At 35.5% G+C, this 20989-nt stretch overlaps 1 protein-coding gene across 1 annotated transcript in view; it reads right to left on the reverse strand.

Annotated features, from left to right (window-relative positions):
• LOC118743783 overlaps positions 1–3099 on the reverse strand; it is an 88312-nt gene extending 85213 nt beyond the window's left edge. Inside the window, exon 1 of the mRNA XM_036476547.1 lies at positions 3001–3099. The gene's annotated coding sequence lies outside the window, so the exon portion shown is untranslated. The remainder of the gene's footprint in view (positions 1–3000) is intronic.
• Positions 3100–20989: the final 17890 nt, after the last annotated feature.

A 20989-nucleotide genomic window follows, 5' to 3' on the forward strand; every position in this document is an offset into this window, starting at 1 on the left:
GTGGGCGATGTCAGTCTTCAACGATCTGCTTACAATTTTTCATTTGCACTTTGTAACCAATTTCGTGTACTTCTCGTCCTGTAACGACGTCCTCGGTGCAGGTTTTTTTTAGCTTACTGCATACGGTCACTCGGTGGAATATATTGAGCCTTAAACGCGAAAGAGACGTAAGCAACAGCAAATAAACTTTACGGAAGAGACAGCTTTGTGCTTTTTCCAATTTCATTTGCAATTTTTCTTTGAAACTGTAAATGTAGTCTGAAAATGCACAATGATTTTTTTTCATGAAATTGAGCAGAAAAGGCAAACATACTATCTACACACTTGTAGTAGTACATGGCGTATGAGTAACATTTTCCCTAGCACATGTAGTGGTAGAACTTGTTAGAGAAATATCCATTTCAGTACTCATTTAGAATACTCTAAAGAAGAATGCCAGTTCTCGTATTTGAAAAAAATATCGATAATACTCGTACTTTCAAGTATTCTGAAGGCAAACGCGAAAAGCAAAGATAAATCAGATTGCTTTGCTTTTATGACCTCTTCCTATTTGAAGTTTAATAGACATTGCTTTTAATAGTTTCATTCTGCGTAAAACAAATGTTTATAACCAAAAGCAAAAACAAATATTTAAAAATGTTAATTGTGTGTTTGTGTATTTATAAAACACTTTACTTTGGCGATGAAATGTAGAAAACGAGAAACAAAGGCGGCGAAGCCTTTTCGATTCTAAAGGACATATAAGAGTTCCTTAACAAAAATTTTCTCCGGGAATGGGCTGGAGTTCGAATTCATAACGAAGGTAGAATACATTGTAATACGAAAGCTCGGTTATGCTGAAGAATTGCCAAGTTATCGAGCCGTTCATTATAGAAGTTGAGGCAAGAGATTTGTTTCTAAAGCCACACTGATAAGGCCCAATCAGTTCATTGACGTTAGGCTTGAGTTTTTCGCACAATACACTCGATATGACCTTATAACCTAGGCTGCAAACTGATTTAAGAAATTTTGCGTTCCTTTATATGAATTTCTCGTTTTCCTTGAGTGCTGCAAACAGCCCTTAAAGTTTGGATTTTCTTCATAAAACCTGTCTAATATGTTAATAATGTAAATACATACAGTTAGTCAATAAAGTTTAGGCATTTTTTAAATTTTTTTTTTCAGTTTTTTTTTTTTTATATGGCCAATTCTACAACAAAATCCTCAAAAATCGTAGTTCCAAATCTTATGCAAAGTTAAAGAAAAGTCTGCAAGTTTTCACCCAACTATTGCACTTTTTATTTACACTCTTTAGAAAAAGTTGAGTACGCAGATTTTTAGCCCATTTAATTTTATTATAATAAAATGCAAGTTTGAGGTAGCTAGGACTTACCATTGATTTTTAAGAATTGTTTTTTGTTGAAGGTGTCGCTGAATTTCTGGCTTCCTCATTTATTGTTACAAAAATTGAATGGGCTAAAATTTGCATACTCAACTTTTCTATAGAGAGCGTACGTAAAAAGTGCAATATTTGAATGAAAGTTTGCAGAATTTTGTTTAGTTTTGATGTTTGGGGTTTTCGTTGTAGAATTAACCACATTTTTATAAAAAATTTGCGAAAAATAAAATATTTATTAAAAATTTGCCCGTATTGTAAAAAATTCGCTGTACCTAAACTTTATTGACTGACTGTACATACATATATATCTTAATAAAATACTGTAACGTGTTTAGTGAACGAAAGGTATTGGAACGTACTCTTATCGAGGGGTAATAATTTTGAAGGAGGTCTCCAACTATCTAACAATTTAAATCTCTAAATATGTATATGCATGCATAAAACAAAGTTGCCTACATAAGCCCGAGCATAACTCTAGAAAGGATCGTTTTGTGTTTGTCTCTCGCTGAAGAAACTTCCTACGGCGAGATGATTTAAAAAATTGCCAAACAATACATAGAAAAATGTGGAGAAATATATTTTCCATAGATTTTGTATAGGAAATTTTCGCTTTTTTTTATATTTTGATCGTAATATTACAATTGAAATAGTTGCCCAAGTTCAAAATTGTATCAACGATAAAAAATTATGCAGGTTTTGTTAGAGTGAGTTGTAAATACCTGCGGGACATTTACAGATGCTGGAAGATATAATGAAATTTTGATAAAAAAAAGCATAACAATTAGAACATTGGCGTTTGCATTTCTTTAGCGGTTATGGCTCAAATTACTTGGAGATAGTTTGAATTCTTCTTCAGTGTTCGAAAATCATTATAACACCGATTTCGAATAAATGTTATTTTGGTATCCACGACTTACTAAAGATCTGATTTTTTCGTGGAAAAACCAAGTTTAAAATTTTTTTCAAATCATTTTATTTACATTTTTCTATAATTGCATAAAATTAAAACCCGGATATTCGGTTAATATTCATTAATTTGGTTATTCCAAAAATTATCCTCAAAATCACTGAAACTATCGATATTCAAAGTAAATAATAGAATACCCTATTAATACAGAAATAACCGGATATTCGCGTTTTTATAGAGATAATCGTATACTAAAATGTTCGGATTATCCGAGCAGTCAAAAAACTCAGATATAACTCCCAACCCTAGTACAAAGTACATCTATAGGTGGACAAATTCGTACACTATGCTCAAAAAAAAAAAAACAACTAAAAGAAACTGCCTTCCAAACTATAAGTAAAAAAGAACTGGCACTCAATAAACTAAATCGACATCGAATGTATTTATTTAAATATTTTCGCACGAAAAATCACTATTCAGGTGTGGTATATATTTTAAGTATATAAATGCAGAATGGGCGTATATACAACGGTATATTCAAGCTTATATTTCATTTGCATAAATATATGCTACTTTAAACTTTGAATAAAGCCTTTAAAGACTGGGTAACTTTCCATAAGCCCTTGGTAGTTATCTCAGCAACCCACAATAAAACAATTTTTAAAAGAATAAGCGTTTCAAATATTAACAAGAAAATTATTTTCTAACTACTTACACAGCCAATATTCAGACAGTTCTGCGCTCACTGCACTCTTCAGGAAGTTTTATCCAACACAAACACAATTTTTATCTTCACTGCACTTAAATTAGTTGCAATAAATTATTTCTATAACTATGGATTTTGCAGAAATTTTTTTTTTAAATATTACTCCATTATTCTACCATTTTTTTTTTTTTATTTAATCGAGTTACTTTTTTTGTGCAATCATCACAATTTTTTGCGCCCAGTAATTAAATATAATTATCAGCTTGAATGGCTTTTATAACTTATTCCTCTGGCCTAAAAATCACTATATTTTCACAATTTGTTGGCATTTTTTTCACATAAAATTTGTGAAGACATACATATGTATGTACAAGTACATTAAACTATTTATTTATTTTTTTATTAATCAATTTTCAACGAGCACGAATATGCTCCCAACTAATTGAAAATTTACCGTTTAGCACTTCATATATTTATTTCTTCATTTTTTTTTTGTTTAATTTTCCACCTTCGCGTCTATTTAACACAACTACATCGCGACGCGGCTTACAACGAACTAAACTCAAAATTCAGACTATGTTGACAATAGCAAACAACATAGCTGCGCCACCACACACGCAACTTTCATCTTTGTTTTAATCTGCATCCATGCTCAAGATATATGTACATATGTAAAATGTTCGAGTGGTGAGTACCGGCACACCGGCCGAGTGTTGCACAAACAACGAGTAGGGGGAGTAACTAGTCTCACGAACTTGCAATACAAAAGTGAAAGTTAAGAAAAGTCGGTGATTCGCGTGCAATATGCAATCAATTTAGCCAGGTACCCACGTGCTGGCTGTGGGGTTAAGCCCCACATCTCTATATTTTTTTTTTTTTTTTTTTTTTGTGCTGTGGTGAAATTCCAATAGAGTAGAGTTTCCAATATCGCAAACATAGTTTTTGTAGTATGTGTCTGTGTGTTTATGTTTGCACTCGAAGTTTTGCGCTGATAAGAAGTTTTCAAAAGATAAGGCTAAGCCCTTTTTTTGTAAAATCATAAAATTTACTTATATTATCGTCTATAAGTCTTTAGAAAGCATAATTTTCTGAATTGCTTCTTCTGTCGTTTGCTTAAACTGGTATAAATGCGTTTAGTAGAAGCCAATTTGATATGTTGCATATTTCAAGGCGCTTATTAGGTTTTTAGTACATTGCATAGAGGGCCAGAAGGCATTCAAAAACGGCCAAAAGTCAACATTAAAATTTAAATTTTTTTGTACTAATATTTAAAATAAGCAGTATTTAAGGTACCAGTTAGCAAAAAAACTATAGCAATTGCCTCAACATTGTGGTCATTGTGTGGTGGTTGTGTTTTTATTCTGGTGGTATAGTAAAATTCAATTTTTCTTTCCAGAAAATAATAAATATTTTCCTTTTGCCTTTTGTTTCTTATTAATAAGCTGCAGCAATATAAAAAATATATAAAAGCCTAACTCAAAATAGCCTTTGCTTAAAATAATTCGACATTATTTACTGAGTAAGGATTTAATTTTTATGAATTGTGCTCGTTGTATGTAGTTTAGCACTTGTGTACCATCTCACATCACAAAATATAAAACATAAAATCTATTCTACATTTAATGTACTTTAAGATAGATTTGCTCAATTTTGCTTTATACATACATATGTGTTTATTACCACCTATAGATAATTAATTCTGAATTTTTTAATTTTCCGAGTTGCTGGGATTAGTTGCAAGATGATGAACTCAACCGGTGATTCATCCACAATTTAATTTTATGTCTTTTTTTATTTTAAAACTAAAATTGAAATTTTTTTGGGATAAACATTCAACCACCTTAATTTAATAAAATTAAAAAAGTGCTTAAAAAATAAAAAATAAATAAAGAAAAACAAATAAAATACAAAAAAAAAATACAAAAGCGAAGTCTAAATTCGTAAATGGTAAAAAAAAATAAAATATATATATATATATAAAACACGAAAGGAAACAACTACCAAAAAACAGAAACCGAGTCCTAAGTTCGTAATACGTAAAAAAATGTGAATACAATAAAAAACAAAAAAATCAAAATATTAGTAAAACAAAACAGTGAGTCTGCATTTATAATTGGCAGAAAACCCATAAGTATAAAAAAAAATAAAATATACCAAAAAAAAAAAGTGAAGTCGAAATTCGTAGTGAAGCCTCCTCCTGGTTGGCTTTGGAAACTACATTTTATGTAGGCTGACTAAAGGCGAATTTTGTATGCCGGTCGTATCGGATTTGTCATTTCCAATTTTTAAAATCTAACTTCAAATTCGTTCCCAGTAAGCCCGGAAAGCATATCATAACATACAGCGGACGAACTAGCCAACGAGGTGCGCTTGTGCGGTGGACATAGCAGCCTTTCTCTGGAAGGCAGAATTAACGAAATTTATCATTCGAATGCTAGACAGGGGCAAACCGCAAAGGATCGTATTTGATTACCCAGCAGCTCTGGGTGTCTTATGATCCACTAAAAACCAGCGCTCTATTAGCAATGAGGAAATAAACAACCTACAATAGGTTTTGTAGCAGTGGCGAGGAGTGGTTATCGAAAGAGACAGTACAAACCCTAAAGACACTAGGAAAAGCATTTTTCCGAATATTTCAGAGTGCAGCCGCGTCTCTTTTTTATGATGAACTCAAATTCATTAAAGCCGTCAAACGGCTTTGGGAATCAAAATACCAAAACTTGCAAATTGTTGGTTATCATGGTGACAATCCACTTAAACCAGCCAACCAGAGCAAAATTCTATTAGGATTGTATATGGGGTAAATATGTATGTATGTATGTATATACTATTAGTATCATACTGCCATGTGCGCATTCTTTTGTTTATGGGTTAAAATGGCTCTTTTACTGAGTGTAAAAATAGCCCGCTTCTTCTTTTGCAAAAGAAATGGGTCGCCTTTAAGCAATGAATCAATAAAATGAAGTCCATAATCCAATTAACCAAAAAGCGACTTGCAAAAAATTTCAATTTAAACGTCTCAATTTAAGACGAAGAAACATTTGTATTCCCTTCTTGATCGCACATTGGCAAGTACTTCGCTTTCATGCTCCTCCTTTACGTACTTCTCAGCTCTCGAGCACCAAATCGCTCCGCTCATACGTGAGGCGCGCGTGTTGTTCTTCGCCATTTAATTGGCAAAATGAAATGAAAATCACACGCTAAATCCTATTAACCCAGTACCACAGTTTCGATAAGCGTATAAAACATCGAATACTTCCAGCGCAAGCGCCGCAAAGCACACCACAGTTGCGCTCACAGTCATTCACCAACACACACACACACCACAGCAGCGCAACACGCACGAGTGAAATTCACCATACAACAACAAACGGCAAGCAAACGGAAACAATAACAGTGGCACACAAAGCAAGATGCCAACTGATAAGCGACTGATAACGACAAACACACAACAAAAACAACAACCACGTGCCTGGGGAGGCTTTGCGCACAAGTTCAACAACAACAACAACAACGACGACAACAAAGCTATTAAAAATTAAATAAAGTGCAACAACAACAAAAGCTAATTGTATTATTATAATTATTACGAGATATGCTATGGGTGTACGTGTGCGAGCGTGTGTGTGTATGTATGTATGTGTGGCTGTGTTTGTACATTGTTAAGTGTACAATTACCGTGATGAAGGGTCTAAAGCGCTGCACTTAAAATAACGCTGCAACTGCTAATTATCTGATAATCGAGCGGAGCACCAAGCGCTTAGCAAACAAGCGATAAATGGGGGCAAGCGCGTTTCCCAAGTAATTATCACAGATGCAGGCAAGCAGAGTCAATTCGCACATTCGCAATCAGCATGCAGTGGCCGCGGCGTTATATTTACTACCTAATTACATAACATAAATATGTGCATAGTACATACATATGTATGTAGGTATGTATGTACGAGTAGCACGAAGCGACCATGCAGTGGAGTGCATTCCGCAAATGTAAGTACTAATTGAATTCAATTTGGTGATTTGGAAATTTTGAAAATCTCTCTATTACCCATCGCCCATCGCATGGCAGCGAGCAATTACTATCAAAGCTTTGCGAAATCGTACTTTTGCGCGCAATGAGCCAGACAAGTTTTATGGTGGATGCGTGGTCGGTGCGCACAAAGCGGTTAATTTTGATTATTGTCATTCGAAATTATGGCAAGCCATTATTTTTATTCTTATTTTCGTTGTTACTGCTGCTGCTGCTGTTTTGAACAGAACGGCGCTCTTTCGACTGCTCAGCAATTCAAATTTGAACGCAGTCAAAGGCAGCGTATATTTTGCAAGCTCGTGAATAATGCAATTGTGTAGCGTTTGGAGGTTGCTCGGTGCCGTGAACTAGCCAACCACCACAACAGCGGTTGGCTATCGTGTGAATCAGCAGACAGTGGCATCAGCGTTTATTCATATTTATCTTTATGCACTTGTAGTTAAAATGATCCTCTTTCAATGCCCCTACGTTCAAACAAGAACATGCAAAAAGCCTGCTGGCCAACAAAGAGACCAAGGTATTTTTAATTTAAATGTGTACAGTTAGCCAAAACAAAAAAAAAAACAAAAGAAAACAATTCGGAATTTGTTTACCCATTATTTCGCTACCCTATGCCGTTATCTGCACTCGCCATAATTAAATGCAAATTTTTATCGCTGCAAAGAAAAAAAGGAGAGTTAATCCGACAAATGAAATCACTAAAAGGGTAACTTGCCCCACGGCTGAAAAATTAATAATCTGGAGTATAAATCTGCCATAAATGTATATTAGGTGGTTGAAAAGTTTGCGCAAATTTTTTGAGAAAGTGCTCTGGTAAATTAAGCTCTCTTAAGTATTATTGCAATTATATTTCCATTTCCTTGATGGCAAAGAGGACTCTGCGAGGATTCAGCCATTTCAAAGCTTGAGACAATAATATTTCTCTACCAGTTAGAATTGGAGCTTTTAGTTCGGTTGGATAATAAATAAAGCTAGTTTAATTAACGCAAGTTAACTAGTTCATTTAGTTCATTCTCGACCATTTTAATTCACACTTGTATTCTTATAAATTGTGCTTATTATCTCTATGAGCCGTTAACACTGTTATTTAATTTGTCTCTTAAAGAGGGCGTTTTTCCAACTATATGGGAGGAATCGTTCATAACCCCCGTTACATAAAAGCGGTAGCAGATCTTCAGTGGAGACCTACTAAGGAATAGCTAAGCTTTCTGCAATTCCTGAATTATTTACTTGAGTTCACAACCTATATCTCAAAAGCATTTAGTGAAAGCAAAAATGTGGATGTTATATAGACTGACTTCAGTAAAGCATTTGACAAAGTGTGCCACTCGTTGCTCATCTATAAAGTTGATCTTCTTGGTCTTCCACCTAATTTTCTTCTTTAAATCTCTTCATACCTCTATGATAGATCACAAAGGGTAATGTTTAAAAATACTATCTCTGATGTCATTGATTGATGTTACTTCAGGAGTCCCTCTGTTCTTGCTTTGTATAAACAATATTTCTACAAATATAAAATTTTCCCAAAATTTCAATGTATGCAGATGATGTAAAGCTTTATAAATCGTACGTTTCATTTAAAGAAAGGTCTTTGCTACAAACAGACTTAAACAGCATGGCTTACTGGTGTCAAATAAATCTTGTGCCACTAAATCTTAAGAAATGTAAAGTAATGTGCTTCTCGCTAAGAGCTTCTTATACAATAGGTGTACAATTTTGTGGACCTTGATATCACAATGGATCCTGAGCTTAATTTTAATCTTCACATTAAAGTGACAGTCAACAAGGCTAAAGTTGTACTTGCATTTGTGAAACGATGTTCAAAAGAAACCCTGTTTATAACATTAGTTAGACCCATTCTGGAATACGGTTCGGTGATTTGGAATCCAAGCTATCAAATTTACTCAGACAAGATAGAATCAATTCAAAAACAATTCCTACTTTTTGCTTTAAGAAATTTCCTTTGCGATTCTCAATATAACCTTCCACCTTATACGAGCCGATTAAAACTTATTAATCTTCGTACACTTTCCAGTCGCAGGCAAATGCTTGGTACAATTTTTATAATTAAATTACTGAAAGGCTCAATTTCAAGTCCGCTTCTTCTGGGTGAAGTTAGCCTTAATGTTCCCTCCCGGGTTTTGCTTCTCTATCTAATACCGAGAAGGCAGAACAGACATAGCCCTTGTTTCTATCGATAACGTCGATGTCGTCGGCATACGCCAGCACTTTTGCGCTCTTGTAAAGTATTGTGCCTGGACGGTTTATTTCTACAGCTCTTATTATCTTCTCCAACATCAGACTAAAGAAATCCCACGAAAGGGTGTCACCTTGTTTGAAACCTCATTTGGTATTAAACAGCTGGGAGAGGTCCTTCCAAATTCTGTCGGAGCTGGCGGTATTGCTCAGGGCCGTTTTACACAGCGATATTAGCTTCGCGGCATAAAGACAACTTCTTTCTGTGCTGTCCAAAGCGGCTTTTGCTCTCTACTCTACTCTACTCTACTCTAACTATCTGTTCTGTGTTGGATTTGCCAGGTCTAAAGCTACACGGATAAGGCTCGATCAGTTAATTGACGGTAGGCTTCAGTCGATCTGGAAACAGAGAAGTACCTTGCTGGAACCTAGCTCTGCACACTCCCATGTCTCGAGCATCGGCTAAGTCGATCAGCCTCAGCCCGTTAACGAACGTTTCATCGTGATGGCTGAATTTTCCGACAGAGGCGCTAAAGCTCCATTACTTGCCCACCTTGGCATTGAAATCAGCAAACGCGATTTAGTGAAGTAGAGGATATATGGAACGGTACTTGAAAGGACTTGGAGACAACTATCAATCAAAATCGACGAAATCGACGATCTGTTTGTCTAACTTTTTTTTTCATGACAAAGTACACTGAACACAATCTTGCGGCATGTATTCGTAAGACCAAATTTCGCTGAAAAGCTGATATACATATGAATGTAACCTCCCAGCCAAACACCGTAGCTTTGAACGGCTCAGCCGGTATTCCATCGGCTCCAAGTGTTTTTTTGTTTTTCAGCCACATTATTCCTGTAATCACCTCGTCTTGGTCGAGTGCCGAAAGGTGAGTTCCATGCCTATAAATTAATGAAGGTTATTCTTCTTCTTAAATGCGCCTTTGCGGTCGTCATTCGAAAGCTTTGTGAAAGTGTACCCCTAATATCTGTTACCAGATCTCTATCTTGATATTTGCAGGAACCAGGCCGGTATTTAAACTATTTTACTGTTCATTTTGCTGTCAAAAATTTCACGCGCAATTTCTGCCTGCCATACTCAGTTCCACATTTGTTTATCTAATCCTTGTAAATATTATGTGAATACTCGGCGTGACTTTGTTATCCATCATTTCATGGCACACAAAGCGTCAAAAACATCTCTCATACATAAAAAGTAGTATCCGAAAAAAAAAAACAAAAAAAAAACACAAGTTAATAAAAATCTTTAGCACATACATGCATATAATTCAATTACGAAAAACCCATTCCATAAAATCAACTATACGTCACAATCAATCGAATATGTTCCACAGTTTGCACACACGTTTTTTTAGACAATAATTAACAAATGCTCTAAGTGTCATAAAAAAACACCATTGTCCGGCAGCTGGAATTTTGCTTCATGCATCAGTGCTTATAAAAATATTTTTGCTTTTCAATGCATAAATGCATGAGCAACTAAGCATACACACATTTATATGTATATGTTTGTTTGGTATTTTTATATACTTCCATGAATTTATTAAGGCTGTTGCCTTTGCTATGTGTGTGCAAACTTTAGTGATGTACGAAGAATCAGAGCGTTATTTAAAAATTTAGTCTTCCTATATAAAAAAATTTTCCAGTTTTCCGCGTGTTTTTGTTACCGGAAAACCTAAAAAGTATCCTGCTGATTGAGCCTCAAGCTAATTAGAAGAAATTGCAGGATTTTACTATAGGTGGCGCTGTCGTCGAGCTATCTCTAAAAATCGTACCTAAGGTTCGATTTGGCTCAAATTCGAAACATATCTTAGTTACATAAAGGGAAGTATTTTCTATCAAAACTGACTTATTCCAAACTATTAATCAAGGTGGACAACAAAACTATACTTTAAAGTCCAAACATAGGAAAAATTACTTTTATGTTTCCTTATGAAAAAGGCTCATTGACGAATACAGACAACGGAGTATAGAAAATGTACACCTCTCTTCGAATCAGCATGCATATTCCAAGGGAACATCGGATAAATTACGACAGTTAGATTATACCACTCCTCTGCTCTGTGTGGACAACAAATTCCGCACAAGAATCCCATAAAGGAACAGTTAGGAAGGGGCCACAGACTTAAAGCCATGATCGACGGCTACATATACAGATGGTTCCAAGCTTAACAAAGGAGTGGGTAGCGGGATTTACTTTGGCAAACTCGCTCTCAACCTCGGTTTTCGCTTAACGGACCATTGTGGCGAAGTAGAGCTAAAAACCATGATTGAGGTCGCTAGGAGGCTCATAACCTCCGCTCGTCCAGGACGGCCTATCACCATTTATTCTGACAGTCAGGCTGCTATTAAATCTCTAAGTTTTAACGGAACAACGTGCACAGTAGCCATAGAATACAGGAATACTCTCAAGCTTCTGGCATCAAAATGCTCCTCGACTATTTCACGGATCCACGGACACAGGGAAATTCCTGGCAACTGCCTAGCCGACGAGCAGACAAGGAGGGCGACGGAAATACCGGAAGTCAATTCTGCTCAAAATTCGTGCATACCTCTAACCTCCTGTAAACTCAGCCTATACCAGGTGGGCTGTGGAAACCACCCGCCATACTACCATGCAAATTTGGCCCAAGAATGATGTAAAGAAATCTATAGATTTCTTTGGGATTTTTTTATACCCGAGCGCACTTGTGCACAAGGGTATTATAACTTTGTTCACATAACGGTTGTTTGTAACAGGCAAAACGAATCGAGATAGATATAGACAAATGTATACATAAATGATCAGAATGAAAAGAGAAATCGATTAAGCGGTGACTGTCTGTCCGTCCGTCGGTCCGTCCATTGATATTTGCAATGAGTTTTAGACGAAAAATAAGAATATTATAAAAGTTTGGCAAATGGGCGTAGCCACGCCCACTTATGGTTACATGTGTATATCTTGGTAACCGCTACACCAATTTCTTCCAAACAGGGCACAGTTGTTGGTCCTGGTACAGCACATCAATTGGCCGAAAATTTCTAAAATCGGACAATAACCACGCCCACATCCCATATAACGGTAATTTAGAGAAATACGAAATCTTCGATAAATCAGTAATTATTGAAGCTAATTTATTCAAAATTGATGCTTGCAACAATTCTTTACCAAGAAATACGTTTATGATAAATTTTGAAAAATGGGCGTGGCACCGCCCACTTAACCGTTTGTACCAAACTCGGTGTGGTTATTGTGCTTGCCACATAGAAGCAAAACGTTGAAAATTATTGAAATCGAACTAAAATTACGACCGCTTTTCAGATAACAGTGAATTTCAGAAATGCTTGAAACTTCAATATTTCGAAATTTAAGGACGCTAATTTACTCAAAATGGATACACCCCGGCTTACCATCTAGCGGTAGCTTTCGGAAAGGTGAAAAACATATATTTAATACTTGCGCCGGGTATTTAATGTTCGGCTCAGCCCGAACTTAGACTTTCTTACTTGTTTATATATTCCGCACATTGTCGAAGTGTCAATTTAGAATTCTGCCGCCTTCAAATTTCTAATACATTTCACATGACCCTAGTGCTGAGTGCACAATTCACTTCTTGCAGTTGCTGTTAAAATGCAATAAAAATACGAAATAAAACAAAACACACTCTCGTATTTTGCTGGACATTTTGATCAAAAAAAAAAAAATCAAAACACAAGCGAAATTTTGCCATGGGCGTGAAAGTGCACGTATGCACCAACACTATAGGAACAGGCATTGTGCTCGTTGTTTGAATTATTTTCCCTCATGCCCGCATATGTACACAGTTTTGCTCACTTGTACACACATCATCCGCTCCCAAAATGCATACACGGGTACAATATGTATATGGCGATACGAATGTCCGCCATTGCAATAAATAATGAAAGTGCTGGCGAAATGGAAAATTGTCGCTTTTGCTCTTTCGCGGACTCCGCAATGATTGTTTCCACCTTCGTGCTGCCTGTCGACAGGATAGCACAGAAAAATAAAATACAATTGCGCAAATATAAAACGGAGTCAAAAGACAAAAATAAAAGATAAAAACAAAAAATTTAGATTTTAAAAAAATTTTGATTTTTTTTCGAATATGTGTATTGAGTACCACTGTAGGGATTTACTAAGGCTTGTTGGAAAACAAAAATAACCGCCGAATACTTCTAAAATGGAGGGAAATGGCTTTTATTGAAAATCGCAAAAAAAAAAAAAACAAGTCGCGTTTGATCAAGTTTTTGGTCGTCTTCCGGTTTGGACCATTGCTTTAAATGGGATATACATGCTTTTACTATATTTTCGGATTGTGTTAAAAATATATACGTGTTCTTTGTAAATTTTTTCAAGAAGTGATTTTTTCAACCTTTTAATAACTTTTGAAATTCAACTCGTCCTGAAATTCCAAAAAACGACGAAAATGTTTTTTATTGGAAAACGAAGAAATTTTAACTACCAACTACATTTGATTTCGCCAGAAGTCGGTTAAACAGACCAGAAGTCCATTATATTAGCCGGAATTTCGTTCCAGAAGAGTATTTTATTTTGAGTTTTTTTTAGTATATCCTTTTGTAGGTTTTATTTTAAATACAATTTTGCAATGTTATCTTGTTCTTTATGCAAAACTAAAGGTAATGCACTGTCTAAGACAAGTGTGCCGCTATTTTCCACCAAAAACACGTTTTTGTCGAAAAATGTAAACAACTCATCAGATTTGTGCATATAGAGAGGCTAGAAGATATGGACACATTTATTTCTTAATATAATAATTTAACTTTTAAGTCTCATATGTACTGGAATCAACATCTTAAAATGGTAAATGCAACAAATTTATTTATGTGCATGCATCAAAGGCTCAGTCGCAAGAACCACAGCTGTGATTCGCCTCAATGAGCCTATGAGTTGGCTTAATTGTCTGCTAACGTTTCCGAAGATGAATTTCGATGGCTACACGAATGCCCATAATTTCTCAATGTTATGCATAGTATTATCGTAATAAAACTGAAAGCATATTGAAAATTACACAGAAAGCAGTTCGGATAGTAGGGTGCGCACGCGTGGAAAATAATTGAGCTCTGCAAGCAGACGAGCCTTCGGCAGCAGAGCAACCAAGCAAATACGAACAAGGAGATGGCAGGAAGGCGATTGACATTGCCAACATCAGCGACAACACGTTAAATACATGAGTTTATATGTACAAGCACATGGATACATATACATATATACACACGACTTATTTATAACCAGTGACAGAGGCAATGAAAGTCTCTACTCAACGCCGAGCTTTCAAATATGTACATATGTATGTACTCGTACATAGTAAGTAACTGAGAGTTGGAGCGCAAGGAGACAGTAGTAGTAGGACGGCCGTCACTCGATCATACTGCTGTGGGCGTTCATTCTGCCACTCGAGGCTTTGATTAATGATGCACACATTAACGTTTTAGTTAAAGCAAAGAAGAGTGCACCAATGACGTCGAATAAGTACCTTTATACTACCTGCCAACAAGCGAAGCGTGCCACTGTGACGGCATTTGAGTCAGGTGGCCACTATGGTTGTGGTTATGTTGAGGTTGCTTGTTCATCTACCGCCATGACTGCTAGCACCGCTTTTAAATGGGAATGAGCTATGAGAGCCAAAGCGTGTACCTACCGACAAAGCAGTAAAGCGGTAATTAGCATTCTACAATACTCGTAGTATCTGAGAAGTGGATAAAGTATGTAAATATGTACACGAGTGTATGCCAAAGCTTTGCCGATAGACGCATTGATGAAGAAGAAATTAAGAGCGCACATCTGCGCTGTCACAGACAACATTATTTATGCAAGTGCCTGCACAGAATAAAAGAGTGTACGCATACGCCTTGGTGGCAACGATAAACGGACAACAAATTGCAAGACGCTTGCTGTTAATTTCAGTTGGCAAATGAGTAGTAGAGAGTCGCTATATGTACAAGTTATATCCGACGCGATTTATGTTTGTACATTACATTGTAAGTAATTAGACTGTCGCGATTTTGGCAGCATATGAGTAGACGAACAGTCAGGCCACATTTAAGTAGCAAACGAAAAACATAAATTTGAATTGAACTGACTTAATCAGTTTTATTGCAAGCAATTGTGAGGTTATTAATATGGCAAACAGGTAATTATATATAATAAAAAATTGTGTGGGCGTTTAGAACTTTTGAGGGTTGTATATAAAACAGATTACCCATATGAATGGTATGTATAGAAAAGTAAACAGAAATTTATTGGTTTACAATATTTTTTTTCTTTTCTCAAATAGCGACTATAATATCGAACTTTTTCAATTTTCATTAGTTGAGATATGAGCAAAATTACTACTATTTTAGTTATGCTTCTTTGCAATAACTGGGAGTAACGTAAGCAAACACTTCAAGGAACGTTGACCTAACTCAATTCACTTTGTTATATTTGGATACTCAAAAAAATTTGTATTCAAAATTGAAGAACCTTAGTTACCAAAAAAAAATATTTCCAATATTAATAACAAAACTTGTACGTCTTGTGTTTTTAAATTGCCAAAATGTATGCCGTCTTAAATTATCACAAAATTACGCCTAGTCTCTAAAACAAAAAAAAAATTACCAATAGTTTCAAATGGCCAAAAATGTATGTACAATTTTAATTTGCCACAATTTATGTAAAGTTTTGTAATTACAAAAATTTATTTTCAGTTTTCAACAAAAAAATATTACGTTAATTTTTTTACGGCCGAAAACTTGCATGTCAAACGAAACGGTGTTAAAAAATGTTTGGTTTGAACATTTAAAATATTTTTGGGGTACTTGAAGAAGGTTGCCACATATTCAAAAAAAAAAAACAAAAAACACAAATTATTTAATAAGTTAAATGAATTATAACAAGTAAGAAAGTCTAAGTTCGGGCGGAGCCGAACATTAAATACCCGGCGCAAATATTAAATATATGATTTTCACCTTTCCGAAAGCTACCGCTACATGGTAAGCCTGTAAGGGTGTATCAATTTTGAGTATATTAGCTTCCTTAAATTTCAAAATATTGACGTTTCAAGCATTTCTAAAATTTACCGTTATATGAAAAGCCATAATTTTAGTCCGATTTCAATAATTTTCATCGCTTTGCTTTTATGTAGCAAGCACAATAAAAATACCGAGTTTGGTACAAACGGTTACCGAGATACATATATGTGATCATAAGTGGGCGGTGCCACGCCCATTTTTCAAAATTTTATTATAGACGTATTTCCTGGTAAGGAATTGTTGCAAGCATCAATTTTGAATAAATTGGCTTTAATATTTACTGATTTATCGAAGATTTCGTATTTCTCCAAATTACCGTTATATGAGATGTGGGCGTGGTTGTTGTCCGATTTTAAAAATTTTCGGCCATTTGGTATCCTGTACCAAGGCCAATAACTGTGCCAAGTTTGGATCTCGGTGCAGCGGTTGCCAAGATATACACATGTAACCATAAGTGGGCGTGGCTACGCCCATTTTTCAAAAATTTATAACATTCTTATTTTTCGTCTAAAAATGATTGTAAATATCAATTTTGAGTTAATAATCTTCAGTAGTTACTAAAATATCGCAGTTTTCGTATTTCTGAAAATTACCGTTATATGGGAGGTAGGCGTGGTTATTGTCCGATTTTGCCCATTTTCAATACCATCCGTCCTACGCCCGAAAGAAGTACACGTACCGAGTTTCGTTAAGATATCTTAATTTTTACTCGAGTTATCGTGTGCACAGACGGACGGACGGACAGACGGACGGACGGACAGACAGTCACCGCTTAATCGATTTCTCTTTTCATCCTGATCATTTATGTATACATTTGTCTTATCTATCTCGATTCGTTTTGCCTGTTACAAACAACCGTTATGTGAACAAAGTTATAATTCCCTTGTGCGCTCGGGTATAAAAAGGTGGATATCTATCGAAGGGGCATTACATTCTGCTGAGGTCTAGAAATAAAAGAGACTGATGCTTCGTATTTTGATGTTTTGGAATGGACCCCATCTCTTGCAGAAATCTACAGAATTTTTAAAAAGTTTCTATTATCGATTTTTTCCCCAGCGAAACGTTCACTTACACAATCGACAAACAAGTGCAGCGGGTAAGTCCACCACACATTGATTAAGGTTTTTTTGACTAAGACTCAAGCCCAGAAAAAGTCGGATGAGGATACAAAAAAAAGCTGGCTTAAGGCTACAATAAAAATTATGATAACGGTACAAAGTTAAATATACATGTATTACAATACCAGCAAACTAGAAAGAGCTTCTTGAAGGCATCAAACACGAACGCTCTTCTTTCATTAGTTTGACTATGTACCAGGCAATATTTAGATATTCAAATAAAAAACAATTTATCTGCACTTTTCTCTTCATGTCCATTCAACTTTATTCAATAAAAGACGCATAATAAATGTTTATTGAATAAGAAAGTTGAAATGGACCTGCACATTGCTTAATAAAGCTCCGAAAGGCCGATGAGCAACAAGAAAAATTGTTCTTTTTTTTTATTTACTAAATGATAATCCATTAAAAAGCTTTTGACGGCTTTGCAGGACTTAGCGAGCTTTAGTCGCTACTAAGTCATGTACAATCTAAAACCAAAGAAACATTCGAACTTATTTACCTACACACATACATGCATACATACATACATACATACATACATACATACATACTAATGTACATGCTCGGTGCGTATAGATTTACATGCAAACAAACAACAAATCTTCAGCAACAGCTATTCCTAAAAAAGAATTTTTATTTTTTTTTTTTCAAATAAATGGTCAATAACTGATAAAGTAAACATACAAACAGCTGGCTAGCAAATGCGAAAGTAATATGTAGGATGAGAAACAACAGTTAGATTTGTGTAACGACAAGAAAAAAAGGAAATAGGCGCACACCAAACATAGAAGCAGGCTCCGCAATGCAACACAACGGCGACACACAAAAGCAAGGCAACTACACATCTACATATACATAGTATTTACACGAACAGTTAAGAAAATGGCCGCGCCAATAACTGGCAAAGGACCAGCAATGAAGGAAATTGGCATAGATAAAGGAAAACAAGCAAGAAAATGTTGAAAGAATTAAGTAAACGGAAATAAATATTTATGGGCGGTCAAAGTGAGCGCAACGAGGTAACGAGCAAAGAAGCAATGGAAAAGCAATATTCCTACCACACTCCCAACCAACGTTTATGTATGTATTAGACATTGCAAATACTACATGCGAACATTTGTAGATGGAGACAAGTATGTGTGTGTGATTCTATATGTAAGAGGTGTGAAGGCATGCGGCCAAGCAAATGCTTTCGTTCGTTTAAGAATACTCGTATATATTTCCGCTTGGGCATTGATTTGATTGCATTCAGGCCCTAACGCAAGGGATTGAATTTATGTATAAAAGGACGATATGGCAGAAATAATAAATTATTATTTTACAAGCAACTGACATATGTATGTATGTATGTTAAAGTATTATACGAAGATATGTGTGTGTGTGTGTGTGTGTGTGTGTGTGTGTTTGTATACCTATAATTTATTGTTTATTCCAAGTAAATTTTGCAGCTAAAAGTATGAATGCCTGCGGTTTGGCGCATATGCCTTTGTGCATTAGGCACTTACTCTAAATCTCATAGAAAGACGCATGTGCTAGGGCAAAGCATATGCGTCACAGCTTACACAATTAAATTACTCAAAGGATTGCAACCACCGTAATAAATATACCATACCGTTATGCTATAACTGATGCTAACTCTTGATTAAATGATTAACTCTTTTTTGGTTTAATTTTATGCGAAACTGTTAGATCGGGGCAGACGTTGTTTTGCTCCAGACCGTCTTTTAGGTAAAACGCATCTTTGTAGATCGTCATTTATCTCGTTTTGCTGTTTTCGAATATTTTATGCATTTGAAATTCATGGGATACAAAGGCAGATCGAATACGAGGAGTCCGAGTAGACAATTTATTGTGTGCCATTTCATTTCCATGCATAATCCGATCTTCGGAAAACCCAGGTGAGAAAAATGTCTATTGACGCGACCGTTAAGCTTAACTTTAATCTACAAACTCTAGTTTAGACTTTTTACTGATGAGAAAAGTTCCAGTTGGCTATCTGAGAAAATGTTTGCTTTTCGTACTACTTCAGAGTTTCTTTCTAACGTTTGATTCCCAGCAAAATTCGGTATTCGGAACGAGAGAGAGACAGAGTCAAAATCCCAGAGAATACCCCGTGCCCACACCGCAATCTCTTTTTGGACCCGCCAGTACTACTACTCGATTCCAGTCTAGAAGGAAACTTCACCTGAAAGTTTTTGCTGACATCAATCGTAGCAGGTACATATATGTATAGTCTGATTGTTTGCTTGACTCAATGAGCTTGACTTTTGGAGTCTAATCGTCGAGTTCGCAGCAATTGAACGGAAGTGCCTCTCGACATTTCTGTTACAGCTCAGTTGGATGTCTCATATGAAGGAAGGAAGCTTGAATTGTGTTATTTTAGTTTTCTTGGTAAACAGCAAAGCTCCGAAAATATTTTCCTAATCGTTGAGGATAAAAGACCTGATTCCCCTACCACTACATTATCTGTATATGCTACTGTCTTCATTCCACCTTTGTTCAGATCAATTAAAATATCAGTTGGTACCATTACCCATAATAGTGGAGACATAAGTCCCTTTTGAGGTAGTGATATGGCCTTAAGATTGCTTACCTTTGTTGTAACTAGCAAACTTTTTAGGGCTCTTCTGCTCTGTGGCTAAATGTAATTGCTATCATTCGAGAATTTGCTCTAGCGCAGCTCGTGGTTGCTGGCAAGATTAGCTGCGGCCCCGCCTATAGCTATGCTCCACAAAAATAGATTTCTTTTGGAAGGTATCTGCAAAGGCTCTTGAAGATTGGTTGCTTTAACACCCACCATTTTCTGAAATTTACATTCAAATTAAAAAATATTACGGGGAACATATTTATATTAAATTCGTAAAATATATAAATAATTATTTAGTAGATTCTGGCTACTTTTGGGCCAACAATTTTTTTACTTTCGCACAGTTTTGTAACAAAGTTCACCAAAGAGGCTAAACTTTTACCTAATAATAATCAGAATTATAATATAGCTTTTAAGACTCAGAAAACCGTCATATTTCAGACATCAAGATGAATGGGAAATATGATCTTTTCTTACTCTTTTTTGAACTCATAACGAGGGTTACAACTCAGAATTCTGAGGCTTTTCTGACTTTAAAATGAGTCCGAAAGTTTACAGGTTCCTTAGTACAAATTTATCTGTGTTCGTATGGAATAATAGCTTAGTATAATGCGGCATGCCCTTTACAGTGCTACGGGGCGTATACGTTACATACGCAACTTCAGGTACATGAGTGGTTTTTTTTTTTTACTTTTTCACAATTTCGGGATGGAATCTTGTTCTTTATACAAAACTGAAGATAATGCATTTTCTAAAAAATAGATAGATAGATAAACGACCATTTTCAATTAAAAACCCGTAACAATGCGTGAGATTTACTCATATACATATGTATTTTGTACTATGTAGTTTGCCAAGCTATGAGGTTTCATTTTAAAACATTCTGTTGACAAATATGCAACATGACGCTTAAGTTAAACTTTTAAGCCGTAAAGAAGACACTTCTCACTTGGCTAGTTACTTATGCTGCAGCAAAAGCGACGAGGATTTACAGCTTTGTAAATACATTTGCGT

This window comes from Rhagoletis pomonella, unplaced genomic scaffold (genome assembly GCF_013731165.1).
Source record: "Rhagoletis pomonella isolate Grant_MI unplaced genomic scaffold, Rhpom_1.0 Rhpom_scaffold_00007, whole genome shotgun sequence".
In the NCBI taxonomy this organism is placed as follows: domain Eukaryota; kingdom Metazoa; phylum Arthropoda; class Insecta; order Diptera; family Tephritidae; genus Rhagoletis; species Rhagoletis pomonella.